Source organism: Cydia splendana, chromosome Z (assembly GCF_910591565.1).
Source record: "Cydia splendana chromosome Z, ilCydSple1.2, whole genome shotgun sequence".
In the NCBI taxonomy this organism is placed as follows: domain Eukaryota; kingdom Metazoa; phylum Arthropoda; class Insecta; order Lepidoptera; family Tortricidae; genus Cydia; species Cydia splendana.
Genome location: NC_085987.1, coordinates 44,306,825 through 44,316,103, shown reverse-complemented (window position 1 = coordinate 44,316,103; position 9,279 = coordinate 44,306,825).

Here is a 9,279-nt window from a genome sequence, read left to right as displayed (position 1 = left end):
AAATTTATACGGGTTAAACCTACCAAAACCCATTATCAATGTTGCAGATCATTGACAATAAGGATTGGCAAAAATAGTTACCTTAGTTTAGTTAATTTGCCTGTTGTACATACTTTATTTAACTAGTGACTCTGTGAGCTGTAGACCTTGCCATAAGCTTCATAAGCTAACCTTACAAAATGTAAACAAATGCCCGAAATTAGTGGGAAATTACTTAAGCGCCAGTAGGGTCTATGGCACTCAAGACTACATATTGGGGTTGTTGACACATGTTGAATTTTATAACTAAATCTAGTTAAATAGATAGAAAATGAGAAATTTATCAAAATACATTGGAAAATAAAAAATACAAGACCATAAAGTTAAAAAAAAGTAATTTTAATTTCCAAATAGGAAAAAAGAATGGTACCATTCGATTCGTTACATTTTATTAAAAAAAATATTGTACAGCAACAATATAGGTACATAAACGCAATATTTCACCGACAAAATCCCAATTTCCTTGTTTTCCATACATCGAACCAGCTTCCTAACGTTACATGGTGACGTCACGATGTATTGCCGTTTTGTTCGAAGCGTTTCGTCAGTAAAGTGCGGGTGCCAGACTTTGACCATCATTTGTGACTTTAGTATCGCTTTAAAACAATGGGTCCCATACAGACATTTGATCCTCAAAACAAACCTGATCGACTGATTATTATTATTTATTATTCAGAGCCCACTGTGTCCCACTGCTGGCCAAAGGCCTCCCCCCTCTTCCTCCACTCGTCTCTATTTAGTGCAATATCTGGCCAGCCTCTCAAGAAGGAGTCCAAGTTATCCCGCCATCGCCGACGAGGCCTGCCGGCTCCCCGGTTAGACTCGTCCAAAGACGCACCGAAAACGCCTGGAAGAGCTATTGGTCAATGAAACAGCTGATGAAGGGAGACCTACCTCTATCACTCAAGCGTTGGCTCATGGACATGTGCGTACTTCCAGTTCTCACCTACGGTGCTCAGACCTGGTCATTGACGGAAGCTCAGAAGTCCAAACTCGGGGTTTGCCAGAGAGCTATGGAGCGTAGCATATTAGGTGTAAAATTAAGGGATCGAGTCCGAAACACCACGCTGCGCTCTAAGACTCGAATAATGGACGTAGCTCGGAAAGCGGCCAAGTTAAAATGGGACTGGACTGGTCATGTCTGCCGAATGCCGGACGACTTGTGGGCCAAGTTAACCACAGAGTGGGATCGACTGATACCATTCATAATTCATAAACAATTGTTAAAATACCCTATTGTGAGTTCGCTGTGATTAAGATCCAACGCAGTATTTTTTTTACATTTTTAAATTTATATCGAGGTCTACAGCTCACAGAGCCACTAGTTTCCACGAGTACCAATAATAGGGCCTTACCATGATGTCCTTATAGTGCGATTCTGTTTAGGACTTAAACTGAATTGCTAAAGGACGGAGCTATATAAGTCGCATAACTCCGTCCCTTAGCAATTCAGATAGGTCCTAAACAGAATCGCAATAAGGACATCATGGTAAGGCCCCTAGAGGTAATTGTGGGCACAGTAAAGTCCTTTGGCACAAGTGGCTCAACTGATAAAAGCGGTCATGCTCCCATACTAATATTGTACGGGAGCGCTTGTTGAGGTGGTCTGTAGGGGAGACCGAGGTGAGTTGTGACAGAGGGAGTTGTGACATCGTTGACTTTTTGGAATCTATTAACTAAAAACAAGATCGCAACAGCGCGCGTTTATTAGTTCAAGTTACGAGCTAACAAACGCACACTGTTGCGCTCGCTAACAGTCATCAGATTCAAAAAATCGACAATGGCACAACTCTCCTCTGTCAAAACTCACCTCGGTCTCCCCTACACCTAGTGTAAATATCATCATTCGATAGCGTGACATGACGTACTCGTTTGCGTTGTCATTCTGTATGGGATTTTGAGTTTCCAAACGTCCCGCTTGGCGTGCTGTTCAAAATCCCATACAAACATGAACTTAACGCAAACGCGAACACACGTCACGCTATCGAATGCAATTTAAACTAGGGGTTCTGTGTGATGAACGAAACTACGACCCGACTCGAACTTTAAGATACGTCGATTAATAGATCTAGAAACGATATCGATTAGATATGTCAGTGTCAAATGTGACGTTTCTTCAAACAAAAACCTTATTTTTGACACTGACACATCTAATCCATATCGTTTCTAGATCTATTAATCTACGTATCTTAAAGTTCGAATCGGGCAGATACTCGACTATTATGATATGAATGACTTCGTCGTGGGGTATTGTGAATGGAGGGCGGGGTGCGTTCGAAACCGAGTGTTGTCAGCTTGGAGCGAACGTGTCATATGCGCGTGAGACGGGCTGATATCGATTTCACATAATTTTTAACGTTTTTGATATGCATCCTGGAAAATAATCAGCTCTTTTACAGATTAGATTGATAATATCTCGTCAGGTACCTACAACCAACTCAGTAATTAGACTATCACAAGGTAAGATCCATAGTGAACTGTGCTGGTCCTAGTACCAAAATAAGGTTAATTTTTATTTAACCCCCGACGCAAAAAGAGGGGTATTATATGTTTGACGCCAATGTCTGTCTAGCTTAATTAATGTGTTGCTTCTAACGGATGGACCGATTTGGATGCGGTTTTAACGTGAAGGAGAGTTTCCTTGCGGTGCTTCTTAGTTAGGTATGTTTGATATAAATCGTTTCAGCAGTACCTATGAAAATTATTAGCTCTTTACCAAAATGTTGTAATTTGCATATATCATAAAGGGTTTATAAAAAAAATAATGTAATAGTTATTGTAATTTAATTGTTTTCCGCTATTAGTGAGTATTGTCACCTGACGATATATGATTAGGTAGGTACCTAATGAAAAAAAAACCAGAAAGGTTAAAAGTTTTGAATACAATTTTTTAGAACTGTATTCATTTTATATTTAGATAGACACGTAATTATTACAAAAAAAATATATAAAATTATTATTCATTAATTTTAAATACAAAATAGAGCTTAATTAGTTTAGTGATTAAAGTTCGAGTGACTGTCACGTGACGTCACGAACACATAAATAAACAAACTGCTGCCAAAATGTAAGTCCGAGCGTAGAGCAAAAGCTGTAGTAATAAAAAGTCGAATTAAAAAAAGTTTTTGAATATCCAGACTCTTTGGTGGTGTCGTATGGATTACGGTCAGGTTTGACGACTTGTCTGTGGTGTTTCTTAGGTCATGACGTCACGCGCTCCGATTGGGTTTGCAGTCACGTGATACTGGGCATTATTTTAAATGCTTTTGATTATTTTTAAGTAATTTATTACGCATATTTACTTGTAAAATATGATTTTCAGCATTCTAATATTCCCTGCTATGGTAAAAACATAACACGTTATATATTCGCGATTCATGTCAACATCCCTATTGAATAAAATAAATCAAAAATTTATTCACTAACTACTAGGCCTCAAGGGCTCTTTTACGATTCAATAAAACATTTACTACTTACAACACAAGTTAATTCAACAGCCAATACCTGGGTAAACATTACATTATAAAAATCTTAAAATAAATAATTACTACATCCACCACACATTCAATACGGAGTGATTCCAAGTAAACGCTTCTAACATATAGAATTCGTTATATTTTCAGTTTTACCTGCAACTACCTAACATCCGCCACCCACTGAGCCCTGTTATAATGAGAAGAAAAATCAATGCGTCTATTATAGCTACACCCACGGTGCCATTAGTTGTCTGCCATATCTAGACACGCGGTAGCGTGTCCAGCCAAGTTCAAGGAAAAAGGAACTGGCGACGCAGAAACCGCGTGTAATATTACACGAACCATTTCGAGCTACTTTTGATCCCTTCACAACTTGAAACCTATTTAACCTACACACGTGAAATTTGGCATATTTATTCAAGCCCCTTAGTTTATCTAGAATACAAACGTAGCTTAAACAGTTATTGATAAATGAACGTTTAAAAACCGGCATTTTTGTGGAATTTGTCTTGGCTAGTTTTTACGTACGTTAAAAATAAAATAAAAAATAAATAAAATATCTTTATTCCAAAACATAAAATTCCAACATTATTTAGTTAGTAAACAGGGTACAGTTCGCTATTGCTACATGTTAGTACATTCAAATATTTTCAAAGTATATAAATAATAGACAATAATATTTTTAACAATGAAATCAAAATTCACAAATATAATAATAATACTTAATAAACAGTCAGGTTCATTATAAAATAGACTAGATTAGAATGTCACAGTTGAGATTTTTTTTATCCATATAAATAATGATTTCATGTCAAAAGAATAGGTAGGTAATATAGGTATGTATACGTAGGTACGTAGGTACTTAAATACGCGATTAAGTCCCGTTGTGTAATTTAATAATGTTTAATAATCGTGAAAGTTTAAATCAGTGAATATAGGTATAATAAAAAAAAAAGATGCAATGTATAATTAATTATTATTGTCAATGTTACTTTTCAAAAAATTGGATTGTTGGTAAAAACTAGCCAAGTCAATTCAGGATTTTCTACACAGCACAGAACTTGCACCCATATAGATCTCAATTCTTTTGTCGGCGAGTCAACAACGACACATATTCTTAATATTGAACTTGGCTCTCATTTCACATTAATGTTTTCGTATTCATTTACGTTGTTCCAGTAAATAAAGAGCTATCAATAGATCTACATAGTTTTATTCTAGGAAAAACGGGAGTTGACAAAATAAAATAATGACAAACCTGTTATCAATTAGCAAAGCGAGTCAAATATAAATATATTAAAGTAAATTATAATAAGTTATAACATAATTCACCGAAATGTTACAAGACTACTTACTTAGTACTTACTTGGCTGGCGCGATGACCCAAAATGAGATGACACAAGAGCACGCCACTTTACTCTGTCCAGAACGGTATTGTATTGTAGTTCGGGCGATTTTCCGCAACTCGACGTTTTGCGCCTATTTTGCGTGATAGGGCTAGTCCTGCCAGCCCAGCTCCTCGAGGAATCCTATCAAACCTTTGATGTTGAGTAGGACCTCGGGGAGGTCTCTCGGGGATCCGAGATGTTTTGCCCTGTATGGGGCCAATCCGCTGCATTCCAACACCACGTGAGAGGCTGTTTCTTCCTTCTCCATGCATCCATGGCATAGGGGACTGTCTGTGACACCTGTTATAAAACGATGTTTGTTAAAAAGGCCATGACCTGTTATGACACTGGTTACCATACTCGAACCTTTCCTAATAGTTGAAAGAGCGCCCTTGTGAGCTTACCGTTGATGCCAGGCATGGCTTGTTTGGCCTGTCTGCATCCAGTCTGGTTTAGCCAGTGTTCTGTGTGTAGTTTCCCTGTATGTGCCAGCAGAATTGAGCGTACCTTACTGAACGGTATCGGGAGAATCGGTTCCGGGCCAATCGCCCCCGCACCCGATCCTTGTCTGGCGAGCTCGTCCGCAGCATCGTTACATCGGGATCCACTGTGTCCCTTGATCCATTGTAAGGTGATCTTATTATTCTGTCATACCTCCATTAGTCGTTCGTGGAATTCGTGTATAAGTTTGGATGTGACTATATGGCTTTTTAGGGCCATTAAGACTGCTATACTCCAGAACGGTATCACGCCAAGATACAAGAATGTTACAAGTCCACTAATATAAATCAAATGCAAATCGACATAATAATATATACATATGTGTCCTATTTATAGTACGCAGACGTTAGCGAACATGCTAGTTTGACACAGCATGTTAAGGCTTTCGGGGTAAGGCTACTGGCCTAGAAAAATACTACCTAGTTGCCGTAAAGTACATTTTCATTAATTTAATATAGTAACACTAGAGAATCCGTGTATCCTGTGAAACAGCTGTGTATACTAAACACATTAATACATATGATTATAGCTACGCATATCATTCACCATATTATCAATAGCCAAAGAACAGGTGTCGCTTACAACAAGGGGGTAAAATGTAGTAAGTGCCAAAAATGCCGTCGGTGAAAACTAAGTCTTGAGATTTTATTAAAATTTAAAAGTTGCTCTTCTTATCGATATTTAAATTAATATATCCAATTCTGTGGATATTTAGATTATTAATAGTATCTAGACGCTGACCACGATGAGGGATAAGTTCGCCTTTGTACACATTTATTTATTGTATTTTCTATTTGTGTACTATGTACTTGATTTGTGCAATAAAGTGTTATTACTACCACTACTATTTTGCACAAACGTGGTAGTAAGAAAGCATACATACATAATACATGTATACATATCCTCCCAAATCACTATAAATGTAATTATGATGCACTTACAACGTTCTCGCTTCTGCCGTTACGACATACGACTTTTTGACGGAAGCCAATATAATTATACACATTGAATACTACGATGAGACTTTTCGTTGCAATTTAGAATTTATCTTAACCAAATAAGACTCATATTTGTACTTTATAAAATTAAGACGTTTATAGTAGCATCGCTTTTGTATTGTTTTGACGAATTCTTTCATAGAACCTCTTATTTTCCTGAAATTCAGTATGTGTTTTGACGCTGTATGAGAAACTCGCGAGCCTTGAGGTTTATTTTAGTTGCATATATATTTAATGGCTCGGTATTTGCATGTGTTATACTTATGTAGAGCAGTTTATCTGTATGTGTGTGTGTGTCTGAGCAGCGTATGAAATTGTCGGCTAGCGGCGTCGGCTAACTCTTAAGGTATGGTTGTTTTTATAGGATCTTTGCGTTATGTATTTATTAGGATCAGTAACATGTCTTTTTATTATATAGGTAACAAATTTCAGTTATTTAAGGGGCCCACTGATTAACAGTCCGCCGGACGGTATCACCTAACCTAAAACTATTCATAGACCTTTATACGAAGGTATACCCTTAGTCTAAATTTCATTCGATAACGTGACGTGACGTACGCGTTTGCGTTAAGTGTCATTTTGTATGGGATATAGAGTTTTCAAAACGCCCCGCTTGGCGCGCTGTCCAAAATCCCATACAATATAATCGATGTAACGCCAACGCGAACGCTCATCACTAGCGTTGGAAATGTCGGAAAAAATCAAATGATTTTTTCGGGAATTTATGAAATTTTCGTTTTTTTCGGATTTTTAAAGAAAAAAACCAACCGACTGATAAGCGTAATGACACAACTGTGACAACTGAACTGACACTGACACCGATCCGATGTCAAATATCACCAGTATTAAGAAAAATAACCGATTGAAACCTGTTTAAATCGTTTTTTTCGGAAAAATTTAAGCGGTAAATCTCATGGATTTTTTTCCGTAAAAATCCCAAAAAATACGAGCCGTTTGGAAAGAAACGGAATTTTTTCGGGAAATTTTCAACGCTACTCATCACGCTATCGAATGAAATGTACACTAGGGGTTCAGAGGTAAATTTCATATCGACCGTGATATTTAACTTACTTGGCTAAATAACTACCTAGTGTCCAATCGAAAATTCGGTGTCGGCCAGTTGCGGCATAAAGTAATAAGTAAAGAAAGAGAAGGAACTCCATAGTCACACTCACATGTTTGACTAATCAAAGCTTAGATGGCATTACTATACACTCATGAAAAATAATATTGATGAATTCGCCACATTGTTTCACTTAAATAACCCAATTCGTAATATTTATAAATATGAAACTTAATCGTACAAAATTATCACTTTATAACACCTAAAATTGGAAAATCATTTAAGGCAATTTTTACCAGTCGGCTACTTGAATCAGCTTGAATTGATGGAAGCTTTTTTTGTAAGTTAAATGACTAAATAACGAACGTCGTATTCCGGTAGGTGGCGCGTGCGCAAGGTGCACACCAGTGCGTGCCAGTGTATGCTAAACAAAGTTGCCATATTGACGAAAAAAAAGAGAAACCTAAAATTTATATACAGGCACGGATTCCGATTAAAAATAAATATTGCTAAAAAACTACATTTTTATACTTCAAACTTCTTTTTTACAGTTTCGAAAACACATACAACATACAATAAATGACTTGACACCGTTCATCTACGGTTGAAAATCACAACGGCGACAATTAATTTTATGTGGATGGGATTGCTTAAATTTCTCAGCTTATGTTGCCTACATTACAAATTTCAAATCTGGAAAGTCTATTTGAACGTTTCATTTGGTACTAGAGCCTGTGTGGAAGGAGAAGAGTCGTAGGGTTTTCGCATAGACTCTGCATAATTGAAGAATTTTAGTTATAGAAATCAACCATTACAGTATTTTGAACAAATTATTTAGCTCTACTCATTAATTATACAAAACTAGACTAGAACATGAACTAGACTAAAGGAATATTTTTATTTATTTTTTGGTTCATTGAAATGGCAACCTGACACTACACTAACTCGAATAATGAGTAGGTACACAATGCAACGACAGGATGCGACGTTGTCTAGTCAGTGGTTTGGCGGTCATTGCGATTTGGCAACGCCGCGTGGTTCAGAATTTCAGATACACACAAATTTATTATCAAGATTGTGTTCGCATAACGTTCCGTTTCAAATTCTTATTATGACCACGGTAAAATAAATTAAGTATATCTTAGCTAATATAAATAACAATAACGTATTATTGTATTTCTAATAAAATGTTCTACAAAAAATATACTTAGTTTTTAGGCTGTTGCTAGAATGGACGCATGTATTTAAATTACAAATTATGTTCACTAGGGAGCCAACTGCGTAAATAGAAACTGTACCAAGTACGGGTTGTAATTCTATTAAAACAGTACCCTACTTCGGGGTGTTGTTATAATGCTGCTTCTTAAAAAACGACTGGAAATTTTAGGCATGTATTTTAAAATTCAAACATTATAGTAGATTTATATTTAAAAAGTATTTTTGGACATAATTTTTTTATTTGATCCATTAACATGTGCAATTAAGAAGCAGAAACAATAATGACATGACAGATATATTTAGGGAGACTAAAAAAATCAATGGCAACACTAAAAATAAACTGTCAGAGGGCCTACCGCGAACCATGTTCGACGTGTTGCCTCTCTGTCGCTATAAATTCGTACTTAAGTGTGACAGGGAGGCAACATGTCGTACGTGGGTCGCGATAGGCCCTCGTGACCATGTCGTCGACGGCCGCCTACCGCGTAGCGTCTGTTTATGTTTATTATAACATCATTATGATTTTTTTTTATTTCATGTGTTAAATTTAGTTCGGTTCGGTATTTGATATTATTCGAAATGTAGTTCACAATAGG